Genomic DNA, 23,107 nt, shown 5'->3' on the forward strand with positions numbered 1-23,107 from the left:
CTCGGGGAGAGGGTGCCTGACTGGGCAGCCACACCGAGGCCCCCACTCAGGAAGTCTGCACTCGGTTTGACGTTCTGCTGTCACCGCCTTGAAATTCTGACTATGTTTTCAGTGAGCGACCCACCCTTTCATTCTGCATGGAGCCAGTCCTGCTGGGAGGCAGTGGACACAGAAGGGTGCCTCCAGGGGGGACGCCGACGTGTGCTGAGACTCCAGGGGTCCTGCCATCTGCTCAGTGCCTCCCGTGCAGCTGTGGGGGGGTGTGGACTCCTCAGGTACATGCCGTCCCACGCGGCTGCATATGTGCTGGAGAGCAGGGAGCACCTGTGCCCCGGCTTCTGTTAGCCGTCTAAAGGCAACACTGAGCGTAGCCACCTGCCTCCGCTGGGCAGGCTCTGCCCTCTCAGGGGGAGCAGAGAGGCAGGGAAAGAGTGTCAGGCTCCCAGAAGTCCCTATCTCCCAGCAAAGACAGAAAGGCCTGCAAACAACAGCAAAAGAAGTATGATCCTCTGCCCTCGTTCTAGTGCCTGACCCCTGAGAGCCCCGTGTCTCCTGCAGTGGGAGAGGCTAGGCCTCAGGCGAGCTGCCACCAGTCAGTGTGCCCCTCATTTGCCTGGGCTGCGTGCGTCCCGACAGCACTGACCTGAGTAGGGGAGCGGGGGTGGAGGGGACACCCGGGCATGAGGCCTTTCATGGGGTCAGCCGCCATGCCTGGGCCTGGCACTCGAGGCCCAGCACGATCCGGCGCTGAACTGGTTGCACAGCTGGGATGGCGGGCCGAGGGTAAATGCATGTTTCACTCTGTAAGAAACAGCAGCCTCTTCCCACAGTGGCTGCACGCGCACCCCCGCTGTCCCGCGCACTCGCCAGCGCGGGCGAAGGCAGCACTTCTGTTTTCGCTTTGCATTGTGACCTCTCTTGGCGAAGATGCCCGTGGATGTCAAAGAAAGCCTATTCTGCTGTTGGGCGGGGCGCTCCCAGCAGTGCCCATCTGAAAACGTCACGCAGGCCGCGTCGGTGGTAACGTTGTTCCGGTGTTCCAGAGCCACACCGACTTCCTCCCTACTTCTAACTCGGGATGTTGGTATTTGCAACCATAATTTCGTATTCGTCTATTTCTCCTTCCAGCTAACGTATTTTTTCAAGTATTTTGAAATCTCTACGACTTATGTGTATATATTTAGGATTGACATACTGTCACATGCATAGACTCCTGTATCCCTGCAGCAGGTCTCTTGTTAGCGCTGGTGCTATTTCTTGTGTGGAATTCTACTTAATACAGCCACTTCAGCTTTCTTATGTCTATCTTCCATTTCTAGTCTGTCTTCTCTACTTTAAATGGCCTGTCTTCATAGTTGAAGTGGCTTTTTGAAGATAGCATGTAGTTGCTTTCATATCTAGCCTCATTATCTCTGTCTTTAAATCAGTGTGTGTATATATATATATATATATCTCCTCACCCAAGGATATTTTTTCCCATTGATTGTTTCAGAGAGAGTGAAAGGGAGGGAGGAGGAGGGGAGAGAGACAGAAAGAGACAGAGAGAAACATCGATGTGAGAGAGACACACAGACTGGTTGCCTCCTGCATGCACCCCAACCAGGGGCGGGGAGCGAACCTGCAACTAAGGTATGTGATCTTGACTGGGAATTGAACCCACAATCCTTTGTTTTGTGGGCCAACACACTAACCACTGAACCAAACCAGCCAGGGCTTAATTGGTATATTTTGACCATTTGCATTTAATGCTATTATGATATGGTTGGATTTATATCTATTATATCTTGCCAATGTATTTTAATGATTCCATTTTATTTTCACTATTGGATTATAAACTAGGCCTTTTAATTTCACTTTTATCAATTTGAATCTTGAACTTACCCTAGTCTTCTTTCAAATAATAATGTGCCATTCACATATAATGTAATAACCTTAAAATGATAGACTGCCATTACTCCGTCTCATCCATTGTGCTCTGTGGTCATATATTTTATTTTTACATGTTCTAAAACCTACTACAAATTGCTATTTTTTTATGTTTTAAAGAGTCAATTATCTTTTAAAATAATTTTTAAATGAAAAATAAATATATTTTATATTTACTCACATATTTGCCATTCATTCCTTTGTGTAGATTTAAGTCTCTAGCTGGCTCTAAGGACTTTCTTTTATACTTCTTTGGGGCAAATCTGCTACTGGTGGATTCTATCAGCTTTTTTCTTTTATCTACAAAGTCTCTATTTTGCCATCATCTTAGTGATAATTTTTCTGGGCATAGAATTCCATTGGACACTATTGTTGTCCCATATTTGACAATTTTTTTTTCTTTCAGAACTTTAAAGATGTCATTCCATCATCATTCTAGCTTAAATACATATTTTTTGTGAATTGCTAGTTCCTCAATACATAATGGGTCATATTTCCCTGAATATGTACATTTTTTTCTCTTCATCCCTGTTTTAGCAATTTGACATACATTGGTATGCGTTTTTTGGTGTGCTTACCCAGTTTGTAGCTAGTTGAGCTTCTTGGAGCTAAGGATTTATAAAAAATTTGTAAAATCTTCAGTCATTATTTCTTCCAATTTTTGTCTGCTATCCCCCAACTCCCACTTCTCTTATTCCCCCAATTTCACACACTTGATATTGTCACTTGGGTCACTGAAAGTCTGTTCCATTTTTTTTCTGGTCTTTTTCCCTTTTTGTTTCATTTTGGATTGTTTCTATCGTCGAGTTCAGTACTCTTTTTCCTACATTTTCTAATCTGCTGTTAATGCGATAGAGTAAATTTTACATTTCTGATCTTGTATTTTCATCTCTAGAAAGTCTTATTTTCATATCTTAAATTTCTTTCTTTACTATATTCATGTTTTCCTTAAATACTGAATATACATTAATCATTAGTTTAATGTCATTGCTTGCTGATTCCATCGTTCTTATCATTTCTGGTCTTGTTTCTGCTGACTTTCTGTAGGTTATGGATCACCTCGTCCTCCTTAACATATCTAGTAATTTTTATTGGGTGCTGGGAGTTAAGTTATTACACTGTTGAGTGTATAGATTTTTCTGTCTTCCTTTACAAAGCGTTGAGCTATGTTTTGGTAGGGAGGTGGTGAAATAAAGACTTTTTTGGAAAAAAATCTTTTTTCAGACAAATTGAACTTATGGTTCAGTTTGATCTTCTGAGGCTTGTTTTAAATATTTGTTAGGGCGAGTCTAAATGTAGACTTTACTCTAGGGTTGGCCCTCTGGTTTCTCTAGTGAAAGCCCTGAGTTGTCAAGGAGGACTCTTCACTGACTAATCTAATCTTGAGTGCTGCCCCGTCTCTGTTACCCCTGGGAACTGTTTAGCTCAGAGCTCCTGGGTCACTGCTCATATGGTTTCATGAAATTTCACCCCATACACATGCATCTTAATGTCCCGTGAAGATTCAAGACCATGCAAATTTCTGGAGTTCTTTTACTGCCTAGATCCCTCTCTGTATAATTCTGCCCAACACACTCTAACCTTTTTGTCTCCCCAAGTTCCCACTTGTGTCTCCTCAACTTATCAAGCCTGTTGTGCTTGCCTGGGATTCCTCTCTCTCTCCATAGACAGGAGGTGGTAATCAAGTAGAAAGCCAGGGTGACTTTAAGGCTCACCTGGTCTGTCTCCTCCATGAGCACAGACCTGGACTGCTTGATGTCCAACGTTGAACAACAGTTGTTTCACACATTCTGTCCAGTTTTCTAATTACCCCATTCAGTCCCTGTTACCTACCAGCGGCAGAAATGGATATCAGTCTTCCACAAATTAAAATCACATCATGCTTCAAACCCTTGGTTAAAACTCTCCATTGGGAGGAGAAAAAAATGGCTGCCGAATAGGCAGGCCTGTCATCCACCTCGTTCCAGGGCCAGACTGGGAATGCAATTGAATTGGAGAACATTCACCTGGAATTACCAACTGAGGTCTGGCTGAGGAGGAGACTTATAGCAAGGAAGGACAGAAAACACCTGGAGACCGGTAGGAAGGGCGAGGTCATGAGAAGAGCTGACCTAGATCCCAGGGGTGGCAGGCCGGCAGGCCGAGAGGGAGGAGGGATCTCCCCGCTGTGGGAGAGCCTGTTCCCTCAGAAGACAGAGGCCCAGAACCCAGGCTGGGCTCCACAGCCTCGCGCATGAGAGCCAAGACCCGCAGGCCCCATAACATCCAGCCGTGAAAGGCTGCAGGGCTCCTGGATGCAGAGAAAGCTGGAACTGTAGGCGTAGGCAGAGCTGGTTGGAGAGAAGGACACAGTTTTGTTTGTGTTAGGTTTTCCCGCCCTCTCTCCAAACCCAGAGCCCAGGAGTTTTCATTGCAACCATTCACCTGAGGCTTTGGTGCAGGGAGGGAGAAGTGTTTTCCCAGGAGACTCCATCCACCATGCCTAAGGAGAGGCTGGGTGGGAAGCATTGCAGGGCAACTTGGTAAAACAGCAGCCAGGAGCATTTGGTCATAGGCCCCCAAGCTGAAACGGCCAGTTTTCCTGAGAGGAGTTAGCTGCTCCCAGCAGCCAGAGGACAGATAAAGGGAAAAAACCCACCCTGGGTGACACAGTACACCCCACCTTAAGGAGCCCTGCCTGCCACACCCTGTGTTGAGTTTCTCAGAGAAAACCAAGGCAAAGGCCAAGCTTACAAGTTTGAACAATCTCAAGGAGCCCTCAGTGACTGGATAGGCAGAGCAGCCATATGCCCCACTATCTGGGGAACCATGCTGATATTCCCCCCCTCCCCGCCCCCCAACCCCTTCCGCACAGGAGAACTGATAAAAACTCCAGGTTTCCAGTCGACCCCATTGGTCTCCATACAAGGACCTCTGTCCAGCCAAGGGCAGAGTAATATATAGGGCCAGTCGCAGAGGAATAGCTCTGAAGCAGGAAAACACACCACCATATTCCCTGAAAGCTAAACAGTACTTCTCCCACCTAAAGCCCTATCAGAAACACACTGTTGAGTGATTAAGATTGACAGCTCCCTAGCAGGCAAAGGTGGGCAGAGGCAGAGCCCAGGGAACCAGGGGAAGTTTACTGACCAGCCCTGGGCCCCGTGCTGCTAACAAACCTACTTTAGAGGGTGGATTGGCCCCTCCTCCTTGCAGCCAAGACCTGTGGAGACAGACACAAGCAGTGGATGGGTGGGTCACTTGGAGCTTCAAGCAAGTTGCTGAAAGCCAAAGGACAGTGCCTGAGAGTGGCTGGCACGCAGGTACCTAACTGGAAGCCCAGAATTGGCAGGCAGAACAGAAGAGTGGGATCCAAAGCAAGCTCCCACAGGGCATTAAACTCAACTAAAACTAATGATCCTTCATCGTTTTATTTATTTTTTACTTTTTTCCCCTTCTTTTTTTTCTTTTCTATTTTTCCTCCCTTTTTCTTTCCTTTTCTTTTTTTAGTTTTTCTCTATCTTTGCTTTTTTCCTTTTTTAAAAATTTATCTTCTTTATCTATCTTTTCTATTGATTTGTTATTAGTCTAATCATTGTTTCACTCATATAGCTAATATTCCTAATCCCTTTTCAGATTCAATTGTTTTCCCTTTTCCTTTTTTTCACTACTCAATTTTTCTTTCTCTCTTTTACTTCACTTTCTCCTGCTTTCTCATCTTTTTTCTTTTTCTTGTTTTAGGTCTATCTGCTTACTCCTATATTTTCCTTTCCAAAACTTTTTTCTTATCTTTTCATTTCTTTTCTCCCTCCTTTATTTTATCCATTCTCCTTTCCCTGTTGCTCTAACTCTTTATCCTTATTTTCTTTGTTTCAGCTCTACCTTTACATATTCTGCCACCCTCCTCGTTGTTTTTTTTTTGTTGTTGTTGTTATTGTAGTTTGTGTTTCTTTTGTTGGTCTGTTGGCTTGGTTTTATTTTCTCCTAGTATTTTCTTTCTTTTTTACTGTCATCCTTGCTCTCTTTTCTCTTTCCTAATTCTCCCTTCTCTGGTGCTGTAGGGGTCTTGTGTACGTTTTTGTTTTAGAGCTTCTGTTTCCTGTTTTGTTTTGTTGTATTTTGTTCTGTTCGATCAGCACCTCCACAACAGCTCATATGACATGGTCAGGGGTGAGCCACATAGTCAGCCAACCTGAGAGTAGACTCCGTCCACAAACTGGACAATAAAATTCAACACCCAACTACAAAAAGAGAACAGAAATAACTCAAGTAAGGGGCTTTTCTAGAGTATTCAGCATGGGAGACCTAGGAGACTGCACTATTGAGTCCCACAAAACACCTACTAATGAGACCACCCCACAAAATCTAGGAGGCATAGCAGTTTGATCTAATACATAGAAAAAAATACAAAGGGACAACAAAAATGGGGAAACAAAGAAACAACCCCAAATGAAAGAAAAAGAGAAATCTCCAGAAAAGGGACTAAATGAAATGGAGGCAAGCAATTTGTCAGATGAAGAATTCAGAGTAATGTTAATAAGGGTGCTCAAACAATTCAGTGAGAAATGCAAGCAACTTAATGAGAATATCAAGGAAATTAATGAGGATATTAAGGAGCTTAATGAGAGCTACACCAACATGAAAAGAGGTTGAAAGAATAAATAAGAATCAATTGGAAATGAAGAATGACATAGCTGAAATAAAGAACACAATGGAAGGATTCAACAGTAGACTAGAAGAATTTGAGGACCGAATCAGTAGATTAGAAGACAAGGTAGACACTGACACCACAGAAATACAAATGATTGTAATAAAATACTATAAGCAACTATATGCCAAGAAGCTGGACAATGCATACGAAGTGGACAAATCTAGAAAAGTACAATTTCCCAAAAATGAATTAGGAGGCATCAGAAAACCTGAATAGGCTAATAACAACTGATGAAATATAAGCAGCAATCAAAACACTCCCAGCAAACAAAAGCCCACCAAGGTCTGGACAAGGTCACAGGGGACTTTTAACAAACAATCAAAGAGGAACTAACATCTAAACTCCTCAAACTATTTCAAAAAATCCAAGAGTAAGGAACACTTCCAAATTCTTTATGAAGCCAGCATTATCTTTATCAAAATCAGAAAAAGACACTACAAAGAAAGAGAATTACAGGCCAATATAACTGATGAACATAGATGTTAAAATCCTCAACAAAACATTAGCAAATCACATCCATCAATATATTAAAAAGATCATACACCATGACCAAGTGGGATTTATTCCAGGGATGAAAGGCTGTTACAATATTTGCAAATCAATAAACATGATACATCACATAAACAAATTGAAAGACAAAACTCATATGATCATATCAATAGATGCAAAAAAAGCATTCAACAAAATCCAATAACCACTTTTGATAAAAACTCTCAGCAAAGTAGGAATAGAGGAAGCATATCTCAACATGATAAAGGCCATATATGACAAACCTAGAGGGAACATCATACTCAATGGGCAAAAACTAAAACCATTTCCCTTAAGAACATAACAAGATAGGGATGTCCACTTTCACCACTTTTATTGAACATAGTACTGGAAGTCCTAGCCACAGCAATCAGATAAGAAGCAGAAATAAAAGGTATCCAAATTGAAAAGGAGGAAGTAAAACTCTCATTATGCGCAGATGACATGATATTATACATAGGAAAACCTAAGGACTCCACCAAAAACTACTAGATTTAATAAATGAATTTGGCAATATAGCAGGATACAAAATCGATACCCCGAAACTGACGGCTTTTTGATACACCAATAATGAATTCTCAGAACAGAAACTAAATAAGCAATCCCATTGGCAATTGCAACAACAACAAAATTAAGATACTTAGGGATAAACTTAACAAAGGAGGCAAAATACCTGTACTCAGAAAATGACAGGATGTTGAAAAAAGAGATAGAAGAAGATATGAACAAGTGGAAGAATATACTGTGTTCATAGATTGGTAGAATCAACATCATTAAAATGTCCATAATACTCAAGGCAATCTACAGATTCAGTGTAATCCCTATTAAAATACCAACAGCTTATTTCACAGAGCTAGAAAAAATACTCCAAAAATATATGGAACCAAAAAAGACCCTGAATAGCTGCAGCAAAATTGAGACAGAAAAACAAAGTTGGAGGAATAACAATACCAGATTTCAAGTTATACTACAAAGCCACCATAATCAAAACAGTCTGGTACTGGCATAAGAACAGGCATATAGATCAATGGAACAGAACAGAAACCCCAAATATCAGCCCAAGACATTATGCTCAATTAATATTTGATAAAGTAGGCAAGAGCACAAAATGGAGTCAAGACAGTCTCTTTAATAAATAGTGTTAGGAAAATTGGACAGGTATATGCAAAAAAATGAAATGAACCACCAACTTACACCACACACAAGAATAAACTCAAAATGGATAAAAGACTTAAGTGTAAGTTGGGAAACCATAAAAATCCTTTAAGAAACCATAGGCAGAAAAATCTCAGACATCTCTCATAACAATATGTTTACAGATACACCTCCTAGGGCAGTGGTCGGCAAACTGCGGCTCGGCAAACTGCGGCTCACAAGCCACGTGCAACTCTTTGGCCCCTTGAGTGTGGCTCTTCCACAAAATACCGACTTCTGTACATGGGCCACGAAGTTTCAATCGCACTGTACGTGTGCACCCGTACGTGGTATTTTGTGGAAGATCCACACTCAAGGGGCCAAAGAGCCGCATATGGCTCGCAAGCCGCGGTTTGCCTATCATGGTCCTAGGGCAAAGAAAACTAAGGAAAAAATATACAAATGGAACTACATCAAAATACAAGCTTCTGCACAGCAAAAGAAACCATCAACAAGACAAAAAGAGAGCCCACTGTATAGGAGAACATATTTGGCAATGATACATCTGATAAAGGGTTAATATCCAAAATATATAAGGAACTCGGACAACTTAACAAAGGGAAGACAAACAATCAATTAAAAAATGGGTAAAGGACCTAAATAGACACTTCTCCAAAGAGGACATACAGATGGCCAAGAGACATATGAAAAAATGCTCAAAGTCACTCATCACCCAAGAGATGCAAATTAAAACAACAATGAGGTATCAGCTCACACCTGTCAGGTCAGAATAGCTACCATCAAAAAATCAACAAATGACAAGTGTCTGCGAGGATGTGGAGAAAGGGGAACCTTAGTACACTACTGGTGGGAATGCAGGCAGGCATAGCCATTATGGAAAACAGCATGGAGTTTCCTTAAAAATGGAACTCCCATTTAACTCAGTGATCCCACTTCTAGGAATATATCCTAAGAAACCAGAAGCACCAATCAGAAAGAATGTATGCACCCCGTATGTTCATAGCAGCATAATTTACAATAGCTAAGATCTGGAAACAGCCCAAGTGCCCATCAGTAGATGAGTGGATAAAAAAGCTGTGGTACATTTATTCCATGGAATACTATGCAGTGGTAAAAAAAAAATAAGAATCTCTTAACCTTTGAGATAGCATGGAAAGACCTGGACAGTATCATGCTGAGTGAATTAAGTCAGTCAGAGAAAGACAAGTATCACATGATCTCACTCATTGTGGAATCTAAGTAACAAAATAACCTGTTGAATGGTGTGGATCCAGAGACATGAAAGCATGGAACAGAGTGCGGAATCTGAAAGAGAAGGTGGGGGAGGATGGGAGGGTGGGAGGTAATCAACCAAAGACCTTGTATGCATATATGCATGACCCATGAACACAGACAACAGGTTGCTGAAGGCCTGGGGCAGAGGCGGGCTGGAGGGGGTCAATGGGGGAGAAAGGGGGACTTATGTAATACTTTCAACAATAAAGAATTATTTAAATAAAGAAAAGAAAAGATGAATGGTCTTCTCGGATTGGAGAATTTTCCTAGACTCCACACTTAAAAGATGGTAATGTGAATCCAAGGCCTTTATAGTTAGTGTTCCTTCCCCAAATGCCTTTGAAAGCAAAAGAAGACAAGGTAGAAAAAAACATCCATTGACAGCAGCAAATGGAAATATATATATTTTAAGAGCAAGAGTTTAAGGGAGAACATGAAATGTAACAATATTTGTATCATAGGAGTGCCAGAAGGAGAAGAATCCAAGCAAGAAACAGAGAACCTGTTTGGAGAAATAGGGCAGAAAATTTCCCTAAACTGGTGAAGGAAAAAGTCACTAAAGTTCAGGAAACACAGAGAGTCCCACCCAATATGAAGCTCAAAAGACCCACACATAGGCACATAATAATTAAAATGGAAAGCATTAACGACAAAGAAAGAATCTTAATGGCTATGAGAGAGACAGAAAGTTACCTATACAGGATCTCCCATTAGACTGTCAGCTGACTTCTCAATAGGAACACTTCATGCAAGAAGGGAATGGCATGAAGTATACAAGGTAATGAAAAGAAAGGGACTGAACCCAAGACTACCCATCAAGGTTGTCATTCAAAATCGAAGGTGAAATAAAGAGCTTCACTGACAAAAAAAAAGGCTAAAAGAGTTTACTACCACCAAACCAGCACTGCAAGAAATGCTAAAGGCACTGTTGTAAGGAGAAGAAATAGAAAGAGAAGAACACATGCATAAAGAATAAGAATGACAATAAATAATTACCTATCAATAGTAACCTTCAAGGTAAAAGGATGAAATGCTCCAATCAAAAGACATAGGGTAGCTGAATGGATAAGAAAACATGACACCCCCCCCCCCAAGAGAAAGAAAACATGACCCAACTATATGCTGTCCACAAGAGACTCACCTCAGAACAAGACACACACAGGATAAGAGTGAAGGGATGGGAAAAAATGTTCCATGCAAATGGAAAAGAAAAAAAAAGCTGGGGTATAATACTCATATCTGACAACATAAAATTCAAAATGAAGGCCATCATAAGAGACAACAAAGGTCACTACATAATACTAAAGGTATTGATCCAACAAGAAGATATAACCCTGGTAAACATATATGCACCCAATATAGGATCACTTAAATATTCTTAAAAAACTACTAGAGGACTTTATGGGAGAGATTGACAACAATATAGTCATAGTTGGAGACTTTAACACCCTGCTGACTTCACTGGATAGATCTTCCAGAGAAAAATTAACAAGAACAGGCATATAGATCAATGGAACAGAACAGAGACCCCAGAAATCGACCTAAGCCATTATGCTCAATTAATATTTGACAAAGGAGGCAAGAGCATACAATGGAGTCAAGACAATCTCTTAAATAAATGGTGTTGGGAAAATTGCATAGATACATGCAAAATAAATGAAACTAGACCACCAACTTACACCATACATAAGAATAAATTCAAAATGGATAACAGACTTAAATGTAAGATGTGAAACCATAAAAATATTAGAAAAAAACACAGGCAGCAAAATCTCAGGCATCTCTTGTAGCAACATGTTTACAGATACATATCCTAGAACAAAGGCAACTAATGAGAAAATAAACAAATGGGACTACATCAAAATACAAGCTTCTGCACAGCAAAGAAACCATCAGCAAAATGAAAAGAGAGCCCACTGCATAGGAGAACAAATTTGGCAATGATACATCCAATAAGGTGTTAATTTTAAAAATATATAGGGAACTCATGCAACTTAACAAAAGGAAAACAAACAATCCAATTAAAAAATGGGTAAAGGACCTAAATAGACACTTCTCCAAAGTGGACATAGAGAAGGCCAAGAGACATGAAAAAATGCTCAAAGTCACTAATCATCCAAGAGATGCAAATCAAACCAGCAACGAGGTACTACCTCACACCTGTCAGAATAGCTACCATCAACAAAACAACAAATGAGAAGTGTCTGCAAGGATGTGGAGAAAAGGGAACCCTAGTCCACTGCTGGTGGGATTGCAGACATGTATAGCCATTATGGAAAACAGTATTGGTTTTCCTTAAAAAATTAAAAATGGAACTCCCATTTGACCCAGTGACCACACTTCTAGGAATATATCCTAAAAAACCAGAAACACCAATCAGAAAGAAAATATGCACCCCTATTTTACAGAAGTACAATTTAAGATAGCTAAGATCTGGAAATAGCCCAAGTGCCCATCAGTAGATGAGTGGCTATAGAAGCTGTGGAACATTTACACAATGGAACACTACGCAAAATGTAAGAACTCTTACAATTTGTAACAGCATGGAAGGACCTGGCGAGTATGATGTGAGGAGAAATAAGCCAGTCAGAGAAAGTTAAGTATCACATGATCACTCATATGTGGACTCTAATGAACAAAATTAATTTATGAACAAAATAGATCTAGAGACATAGAATCATGGAACAGAATGAGGAATCTCAGAGGGAAGGCGAGAGAAGGTGGGTAGGTGGGAGAGATCAACCAAAGAACTTTTATGCATATCTGCATTGACCCATGGATACAGAAAATAGGGTGGAAAGGGCCTGGGGTGGGGGCGGGCTGGAAGAAGTCAATGTGGGGAAAAGGGGGACATATGTAATACTTTCAAAAATAAGATTTTTAAAAAACCCTCTCTATTGTTCTTAGGATAAAGGCCATGCTTCATACAACTCCCCTAAGGTCCTGCCTGAACTGGCCCCTGCCCACCCCTCCATTCCTTTCCCTCTCTCCACTCTGCCTCTGTGGACCTTTCATATGCTGGTCCCTCTGCCCAGAATGCTCTTCCTCCTCTTGCTTCTTAGGTAACTCCTGCTCATTCTTCATCTCTACAAATCAATGGCCATTTCCTTAGAGGAGACCTGCTGGGCTACACATTTCCCTACCATATCCATTCATAACACCGCTCCTTTGAAGAACACACGTTTAACACTGTATGATTGCTTTTTGTTTACCCCAAGAATGCAATCCCCACGCAGGCATGGCCTTCTCTTTCACCAGCACCCACCAGACTGCCAATCCCATGCTAGGAGCTCAGTGAGGATTAGTGAAGAGACAACTGCTAATAGACCCCTCAACTGTGCCCTTCTCTCCATTCCCCTTACCTTAGTTGAGTCACTCTCCATGTTTTGCTTGGACCACACAGTCTCCTAAATGATCACCACCTTGGCTATAGCTTTGCCTTTCCACACTGCAGCCAGGGAAGCCTTCAGACACAAGACTGACCATGTCACTCCCCCTGATGAAACCCTGATGGGTGTGCTATCACCGCTGGGGGAGGGGGGCGCGGGGTGGAAGGAGATGAGATATTTGACCTTCACAAACGCTCATCCGCCCTTCACATCCCATCTCATACCTGACCTCCAGCAACATCCCCGATTAGCAGTCCCCACACCAGGACAGCTGCAGGCCTCCGTGCCCATCCTGAGGTTGGCCTTGCTGCGTGACAAAGCATAGGTGTGTGCCTGAGGAGGGAGCACGCGTGTGGGCCTTCCCAGAACCATCGTCAGTTTGAGTCAGAAGGGGTTGGATAGATTATGGGGGTTACAAGTTATAATGTGGGAGCCAGGGACATGTCCTCTAGCCCTGAGCCACAGCCCCACTCTGTCAGGCCCTGAGCTGTTTGCCAGTCACTGGAGAGAACTTTCCTCAGCAATAGGCTCCAAAGGGCTATGTAGGGAGCTCTGCCCTTGGCCCTAGCGTGGGGCCTGGGAAGCAGCACGTTAGCAAGCACCCCGTGGTTCTGATTGGGCCACATGAGAGGATGAGCAAGGCCCCTGGGGCCAGACTTGTTCTGGGCCCAGCTCTCAGGCCGCCTCGCCCTGGTGTTCGCGGGACTCCATCCAGACTTCATCTGGAGAAACCACGTTAGGAGGCAGTGAGGTGGAGCCCAGATCCACAGCTTCTCGCCCACGTCCACCTCTCTGTCTCCTTGGTTTTGACTCTTGAATACACATGCAGTTCAAGGATCTGTTGCCATGGCTCTTTTCCAGGGGGCCGGCGGGGCTTCCTTGTCAGGCTGCTGGGGGCGGCGGGCAGCCGTCGCTGTGCACACACCGATGCATTCTGGGCAGAGTCTTGCTCCCTAGTGACAGGCGTATGGGCTCTCGCAGCAACTTAAGCAAACTGGGTTGACTTGGCTCCCTCTGATCGTGCGGGGAAGTCAATCCCAGCGGGGGAGGGGCAGGCAGGCAGGTGCTCCCAGGTGGGACTAGATGCCCCCCAGCCCACCGGCCCTCCTGCTGTTCGACCACTTTGGAAAAAGCCATCTAATAAAATCAATGTGACCCACGGTGGGAGTTGACCTTCCTGGCCCTGGGGAAGGTCCCGGATGACAGGCTGTTCCTGACAATCAGGTTTGTTCCTGCCCTGGGAGCAGCAGTCTGGAGGGGAACCCTCTGGCACCCTCACAAAGCAACAGGCTGCACTGAGGCGACACGGGCCTCAGGCCACGAGGCTGGTGGAAGCACTGTTTCCCCAGAAGGACCCGCTGCAAACCCTGGGGCCCCAGGCGACCGGAGAGGAGAGCCAGGGAGTTACAGGGGTGGGAGCAGGGACTGGCATCACAGCCACTTGGACTCCGGTACCTTCTCCTTAAAGCAAATGATAACTTAATGGGGCGAAAAACTTGGGCTTTTAAAATTCAAGCACAACAAATGCCCCTCCCCCCCACCCCCCGCGCTCCCCTGGATTGAGCCCAGGAAACGGGTTATGGCCATGGTTATTGATGCTGAGTTCAGCCTGCCATCCAGATCCAGTTGGTGGGTGGGGGGCCACGGAGAACAGCGACAGAGGGGGATGAAACCGAATGGCAGCAGTGGCCAGCCATGTGGCCGTGGCTCGTGCAGCCCCTCCCCTTCTGCCTCTCTCCTTGGATCCGCTCCATGCAGGTGACACCAGAGATTGCCTGGCTGCCATTTGAAGTCACTGTGACATATAATGCGCTGCTTCAACCATAAGTCAACATTTATCTGTAGGGAGCCACATTCTGCACGTCTAGAAAAGGTGAATTTTCCAGATGAGAAGGACCTTGAAGATTTTCTACTTCAGTGATTTCTACGCTCCTCGCTGCCCGGCATCGCTTCTCTGCTTCTCCCTGCCAGCCTCGTGTTTTCAAAGATTGTGTCGCCCAAACTGCCTTCGTTAAGTAATAATTAATTTGTTTCCCAATTGTTTAATTAATCAAAGACATAAATAACTGCCAACTCGAGCTTTTAATCAGTGTGTGGGGGAGGGAGGGCCAAAATGCTGACGGCGAGTAAGCTCCCTGCCCTGCCTCCTCACACAGCCCTCCAGAGCGAGGACGTGGAGGGCCCGAGGACCCAGTCCCCTTGTCCAAGGTCACACGGGCAGCCAGAGGCACAGAGGACCTGGTTCCTGGGTCTGCCTGGTGTCAAAAGGTCAATGCTTCCCACCAGCTATTCCTACCTCTCAGCCCACCACCTTGGGGAGCTGTGAATCCAGCCCAAGGCCAAGGAAAGGCATGTGAGCCAACCTGAGACACTGGCCATGTCTCCTGTGGGGGCCGAGACGCGCCCTGCAGTGACTCAAACTGATGCGGGATAAACAAGGGGGCTGGTTGGCTCACATGACTAGAGTTCAAGGCGGTCAAGCTTCAGGCATGGCTAGATCCAGGAGATCAAACAAGGTGGTACGCTCTCCCCTCCACCCTACCACCTCCTGACTCTGACTGGTTGTGCCTCTCTTTGCCCCTGGTTCCCATTTTCTGTTGCCCCAAACTTCCCCCGCTAAATCCAGACTTATACATGCAACTGCCTCCCTGATACCTAAAACACATCTCTCATTCAACATGGCTACAACACAGCCCTTTGACTCTCCTGTCCCCAAGCTGTTCCTCCCTACCTTCCCCCAGCCCAGAAAATGGGGCCTCATCTACCCAGCTACTCCAGCCCAGTTAGGAGTGGTCCTTCATTCCCCACTTTCTCCCACACTCATCCCCGACCCTCTGTAGATCCTGCTGCCTCCACCTCCCCAGCAAATCCCAAACCCTTCTCTCCTCTCCAGTTCCGTGACAACCCATCCCCACCCCACTGTAGTCTGAGGCACCTGGTCCCTGCAAGACTATGCCAGCCCTCACTGGTCCCTGGGCTCCCGCTCCTGCCCCCAACACCTACTCTCAACTCAGCCGCCAGAGCAAGGACTTCAAAAGGAAACAGTTACTCACCTCAACCCTCCCTCTAGCTTTTTGCTCCCCTTGAAATAAAATCTAAACATCTCCCCATGGTCCCCAGAACCTATGTGATGTGACCCCTGCCCACCTCATCGGCAACCCTCCGTCCACTCCCCCACTTCCCCGAAAACTCTAGCCACACTGACATTCCTGTTTCTCAAAATGCCTAGGCTCCCATCTGCTCAGGGGCTTCGCGCGGGCAGTTCCCTGCCCCAGCTCTTCCCTCGGCTGTTTCCTTCTTGTTATTCCCGTCGCGGTTCGAATGTTACCCTCGGGAAGCCTTCCCTGACCACCCCATCTGAAGCCACCCCCTCATTTACCCTCAGGCATGTATCACCACGTGTGATGATCTCGAGTTATTCAGTGACTGCGTTTCCCATTAGAATGAAACCGTGAGAAAACAGGTACAGGGAGCCCTGGCTCCTGCTGCACCCGCCCTGACACCTGCTCAGCACGGGCCAGTGGAGCTATTGGGCAAATGCGACATTTCTGTGCGGAGCACCCAGGACCTCTTTCCTCCTAGGTGTGCATGGGGATCTGGCAGAATGTTCTGGAACGTCAGCGCCTGGGGCACAGGGACAAGGTGCATAAAGCTGGGCAGTGGCTCCTTTCCACCGACAGTGCAGCTGAAGGTGGGGGTGGGGGCCTCGTCCGCGGGTGCTGTGATGACAAACACATTTCAGCCTCTGACTCTAAATGGAACTACGGGTTTCCGAAGCCACCACCTAAAGAAAGGCACGCCGACCACGATTCAGGCCTCGTTAGACACATTCTTGCAGTAGCGAGGCATCAGGGCGGAGCTTTTTATTGACGCTGGAGTCACGACTCAGCCAAGCAAAGACCTGAGGAAGGAGAGGATGTAGGCCGGCCCCCCCAGCCCACCCAGACGAGCTCCGGCCTCTGTTCACACGCATCGCACCTGCCAGGATCTCTGGCCCCCAGTTTCCATCTCTCCACCTGCAATCCCTCCTCCAAGGAAAAATGCTGCCTCCTCCACAAAGCCCTCAAGGGCTCACCTGAGGAGGGAGCTTCCTCCCTTCCTGAGCTTCTAGCACTTGATCTCCCCAAAGACAAAAATCACTTTAACCAGAAGTCTGGGTGTTCGTACAGAGGTGGGCGTCCTGTGTTAGACCAGGAGCTCCCTAAACACATCTTGGATCTACCACAGTCCTAGTATTGTGCCCAGAGTATGGAAAGGCCCTTTCAGTAAATGTTTGCTAGCTGGATGCTGCTTGCTTGGATGTATAAATGAAGGATGGTTAGATGATGGATGGATGGAGAGATGGATGATGGGTGAATGGATGATTAGATGGGTGGGTAGCTAGTTAGATGGATGGATGAGTAGATGGGGGAGTGGATGGATTGGGGAATTGATAATGGGTAGATGGGTAGGGGGATGGATAGATGGATGAATGGTTGGATGGGTGGGTGGGTGGGTAGATGGATGGATGGATAAATGGATGGTTAGTTGAGTAAGTGGTTGAGTGGATGAATGAGTAGTTGCTCACTGCTATTTTTAAAAAATATATTTTTATTGATTTTTAGAGAGATATGAAAGGAGAAAGACAGAAACATCAATGAAAAAGAACCATCGATCTGCTGCCTCCAGGACGACCCCCACTGGGGATCGAGTGCAGAATCGAACTTGCGATCTCTCGATGCATGGGTCAATGCTCAGCCACGGAGCCACACCGGCCAGGCCTCACTGCTATTTTTTTGAAGTTATTCTTAACGACAACAGTGATAACTGGGTAATCATGTCAGATTAAAGCAGTGTGCCCATAAGCTGTACCTCAGCATAAATATTTTTACTTACATAAGTTTGAGAGACACTATATACTGCACGCCTCTGTGGTGTGGCCATGACGCTCCTGTGCAGGTAAGAGCCCTAGCATGCCTGCAGAGGGAACGTGGGTGGCGGCAGTTTGGGAAGCGCTGGTTTCCAGCCTTCGTGCTGAACTCACCCACAGGTCATTCCTCACCGTGTGAACTGGTTGATGTTCCGAGCAAGTGAATGAGATGGTGAAGACCCCAGGCTCCCGGCACGAGGCAGGCAGCCACATGTCTGCTGAATGGAGAGCATGGCTGGGGACCAGGGAGACACTTCCTGTCAGTCTTCCTTCCTCCTGCACCCAGCCTTTTGGGCCCGGGGTGGGGGTGGGGCGGGGAGGGATGCTGTCTCACTTTCCTGAGCCTTCACGACCCAAAACTGAGTCATCGCACTTCATCTTCCCTTTGTTACCTTGGCAAGCGCTCAGATGGGTTTAGCTGCAGCTATTACACAATGCCGCAATGATAAAATACTGTCTCTTCTCCTTGGAACAAGAGGTCGTGAGGAATCTGATCATTTTTCCTAAAGAAATCATCTTACATTTCAAACTAAAGACTCTCCTACCTCTTCAGTGGCTACAGCATACAAGAGCCTGAGAAAGAGGCTCAGAAACTGCAGGAGAAATCAGCCTGTCTCCCTCCCCCACACCCTGCCTGCAGGGGGGTGGGGGGAGGGAGGGTCCTCCTTGGGCCCCAGTGAAAAAGGGAAGTTCTCCCCCGTCCCCTGCCCCGCTCCCACCCCTCCAGCCACATGGACCTATGCCAGTTCCTTAAATGCCCCAGTGGCCTGGACTCAGGCCATTCTTTCCGTCCGGATCACCTTCCCTCCAGGCAGGCTTCGGTCATCTCAGCTGTCCCTCGCACAGTGTGGCCACTCTGACCGCCCTCATCTGCTTCCTCCTGTCTCTCACAGTCTGTCCCAATTTGGAGTGATTTTATTTATTTGTCTGAAGCTTTGCCCTTGTAGACTACACTCTCGTGATGACTGGACCTGCATTATTATACTGCCCCCCCCCCGCCGTGTATTACCCTGGGGAGTGCTTGGCACATACTAGGTGCCCAATAAAGACCTGTTGGAGTAGTGACTCCCCCAAAGTGGCATTTCCAGGCATCAGGAGAGGGTGATATTTTCGAGATGGGGCTACCCATCACCTCTCAAAAACCTGCCTGCCCAATAGTACCACCTCCGCACCAAGGTCACGCATGGGGCCAGATGACATCGTTGGTGCAATACCTATCTTTCCTTCCTTCCAACCAACCATGGAAATAGTGGGTCAGAATATTGATTCAGAGAGAACTTTGCTGGAGTCAGGACCCCCAGATGAAAGGCTAGAGCTTTGTACACACAGGGGTTCCTTCTGAAATGCCCTGTGCATGCACACAGATTTGAAGTGAAACTGTCAAGAATCGACTGCCATTCCCCCCAAAAGAGAAAGTGGGTGCCAAAGCATGGCCTGTGGGGCTGTGGCTGCAGATATTTCAGTCCTCGAGGTTTAGACATGGAAGCCCCATCCCGCCAGCCGCCCACTGAGTAACGTCATATTTGGAGAACGCTGCTCTGTAATTAGACCTGGCTGGAACCCTTTCAGAACTCTCTCTTGCTACTTCAAAGCCTTGGGGGTCCCCCCACCCCTTCCTTAATTAGATAATGACAGAGGGAGGCAGTTACAGTCTCACCAGCAAAAGCCTGTTCTGCGTGGCTTGGCGAGCTCCTTGGAGAATCCATTTTTAGTTTCTAAAAGGGGGTACGGCACTAAGCACACGAATCTTCAAAGCAACTTCCCGTTCTCTGCACCCTAGTGAAACTCACCCCACGAAAAGGCCACCCGTGCCTGGTGACCTGACAAAGCGCGGCTGAATGAGCAGCTGGGTACCATGACTCTCTTTCTAGCACTCTTGTTCTTCCACGAGCACAGACCTATACACATCAGCTACTCTGCAAGCCTATTGCTCCTGGATGCACCAGCCCCAATTACAGCTCTAGTCGTTGTATACTCTGCTCCATTCCCAGAACGAGTTTCCCCCTTTACTGAACTCAAGGACTCCTATGCATCCATCAAAACCCAGCCTCAATATCCCTCTTTCCAAAGAGCCCCCCCTGCTGCTCCAGCAGATTTGGATGGCTTTCTTTGTGCTTCCATAGCCTGGCATACACAGCCCAACGTGTTCCCCACCCAGCAGTGGGGCAAGACTGCCTTTGTACAATCCCTGCACCACCCCTACTTTAGGAACCAGGGGGACCTGGCCATGATGGGCACCACTAGTTCCTACTTTACTCCTGACTGAGCACTGCACTTGGAGTTCCAAGTCCTTGGTGTAAGTCCTGGATTTGGCACTGATTACCCACATGGCTTCAGGCAATTCATTCCACTTTTTGGGCCCCCAAATTTCTTGCCAATAAAATGAGGAACAACAACCCGCTTCCCAGGACTGTGGAGAGGGTCAAGGCGAAAGAGGAACGTGAAACTAGAACAAAAGAGCCCTTTGCCTCGGCAGTAATTGATCAAATTAAGAGATCATTGTTGCTATTCTCTCTGCTTTCCCCTTTTCTTCTCTGCTCGCCTCTGATCCTTCCTGCTTCCTGTATCATAGAAATGGGGTCTTGGAGAAAATTTCCCCTCGCCCACCAATAAAAACCCCAGCCTGGCCCCTGCCCCCCGCCGCATGGCTCCGTGAGGTGACCCCTGCCTCTGGCGCAGCTCAGTTGCACCACTCTGTTACGGCTCCATCGATCTCCCCAGCAAAACCTCCTGCCACAGCAAAACCGCAGCAAGCGGATTATGGGAGGATTAATCACTCCACCCCCGCGCCCACGACAGTCTGTACCTACCTCCTCCAAGTACAGTTAATCAAAGGGTGTGCAGACGCCCCCCACCGCCCGGACTCCACGGTGCTCAACAAGCCACTCAGCCATCACCCGGGGCACCTTTGGGAGCTGCCTCCGAGGGCCAGCTGAGACCCTCACCACTCGTTCCCATGGTCACGCCATCTTGCTGGCCTGTCTGTTCACTCCTCTGTGCGCCTGGGGGCATCCGAGTGCCTCAGGTAGGGGTGGGGTTTGGAAGCCCCCCAGCTCTCCCAGATCCCTTAGACCAGCGGTTCTCAACCTGTGGGTCCGACCCTTTGGGGGTTGAACGACCCTTCCACAGGGATCGCCTAAGACCATGGTAAAACACATATATGATTACATATTGTTTTTGTGATTAATCACTATGCTTTAATTATGTTCCATTTGTGACAATGAAAATACATCCTGCATATCAGATATTTACATGACGATTCATAACAGTAGCAAAATTACAGTTGTGAAGTAGCAACGAAAATAATTTTATGGTTGGGGGTCACCACAACATGAGGAACTGTATTAAAAGGTCGCGGCATTAGGAAGGTTGAGAACCACGGCCTTAGACCCACTCAAGAATCTGCCGATAAAATGAGGGACAGTGTGCAGTGGGAAATTCAAGTCCAGGCAAACCCCATTTCTTGAACACTGAATGATTATTTAAGAACTGGGTTTCTGCGAAGACCTGGGAGACTTCATTGACCCTCTCTGAGCCTCCGTTTCCTCCTCTGTTAAAGGGAGTCATGATTCTCCCGCCTCTCAGGTTGACGTGAGTGTTATAAGTAAAACTCAAGCGTGAGGCCTGGTCCCAGTACAGGCTCTATAAGTATGAGCCAATGGTGGTGGTGTCATTATCAAGACAAATGCAAATTGATGAATCTCATGGGAAAACACGAGTCTGGAAGGAGAAGAATTGAATCATGTTATTTCAATGGATGAAATGCACTAGGCTTCAACCATCACCACGATTTTTGGGGACACGGGTTAGGGATGAAAGGCCTAAAGGAGCAGTTGCTAAGCCTCCCACCGACACTCCTGTGAGGTGCGGGCGGCGAGCATGACAGCACCCAGTCCTCGTCCTATGGCGGCAGCAGGTCTGAAGGTCAGAAAGAACAAACAACAGAGATGGACCTCGAGGCCATGGCGCCGAGTGAAGGAGCAGCCACTGCAGGACCCACCCTGCAGAGATCCACTGCTGTGAGCTGCCCAGCGTGGGCACGTCTACGGGGTGGACAGCAGAGAGCTTGCTCAGAGCTGAGGGGACGGGGAGAGGAGGGTGCCGGAAGGATGCAGTGTTCCGAAATGGACCGTGGTGGTGGTGGCACACATCTGTGCGAATATAAACACCACTGAATTCTGCGTGGCCGGCATGGCTTAGTGGTTGAGCGTTGACATATGAACTAGAAGGTCACAGTTCGATTCCCACTGGGGCACATGCCTGAGTTGCAGGCTAGGCCCCCAGTAGGGGATGTGCAGGAGGAAGCCAATTAATGGTTCTCTCTCATCATTGATGTTTCTATCTCTCCCTCTCCCTTCCTCTCTCTGAAATCAATTTAAAAAAAAAAACATCAAAGTCCAAAACAAAAACCCCGTAGGCCGGAGGACCCAGCGCTCCCCTCAGTACTTTCCGGAAGCCCCCACCTCCACGCGCCCCAGCTTATCTGATCCGGCGCAGACGCCGATCATAAACAGTTACAGACCGCCCTGTCTGGGTGAGCCATTTCCCGAGATCATATGAACTTCCTTTTAAGTAGCAGCTTTTCACAGATTGGTTGCTATGAGGCACTTTATTAAAAACCACCCATTTGCAGCTAAAATCCAGTTCCAACCAAATCCAATTTTCGTATCTACTGCTTTTTTAGACACAGTGATTGGGCCATCGTTTCTGTTTCTATGGGGAAGAATGGATTCAAAGGGCTCTTTTTCTGTTTTCTCTTTCTTAACGGGCAGGTGGACCGGGCGTGTTTCTGGCTGCCGTTTGCCATGGCCCTGGGCCTTCAATAGAGAACAGACGTTTATGCTCTGCCAGCTCACACAGACATCCTGGGCCATGTTCATTAGCACTTGGGGCTCAGCCAACCAAGGTCAGGGGGTGTGCCCCCGACACCGGCCCAGGAGCTGCTCTTGGAGGTAAAGTCTCTGCGTCAGCCCCCACGCCGACCTGCCTCTGACTAACGGAGAAGACTGACCATCCTGGAGACTGAATGGCAGGCACTGGTGGGTGGGAAATGTTCTGCATCGGGGCAAAAACAAAGGACGTGCCCTTTTCATAGCAGGCCCTCAGCAAGCCCCGTGCCACCCAACCTTTTCAGAAGCCGCGAGATGGCAGGCATGTCAGCGGGAGGCAGGAGCTCAAGCCACCAACAGGAACTCGGCCCCCCATCTGGCATCTCTTGGCTGTGCAGTGGCAGCT

The sequence above is a fragment of the Myotis daubentonii genome, chromosome 8, assembly GCF_963259705.1.
Source record: "Myotis daubentonii chromosome 8, mMyoDau2.1, whole genome shotgun sequence".
Lineage (NCBI taxonomy): Eukaryota > Metazoa > Chordata > Mammalia > Chiroptera > Vespertilionidae > Myotis > Myotis daubentonii.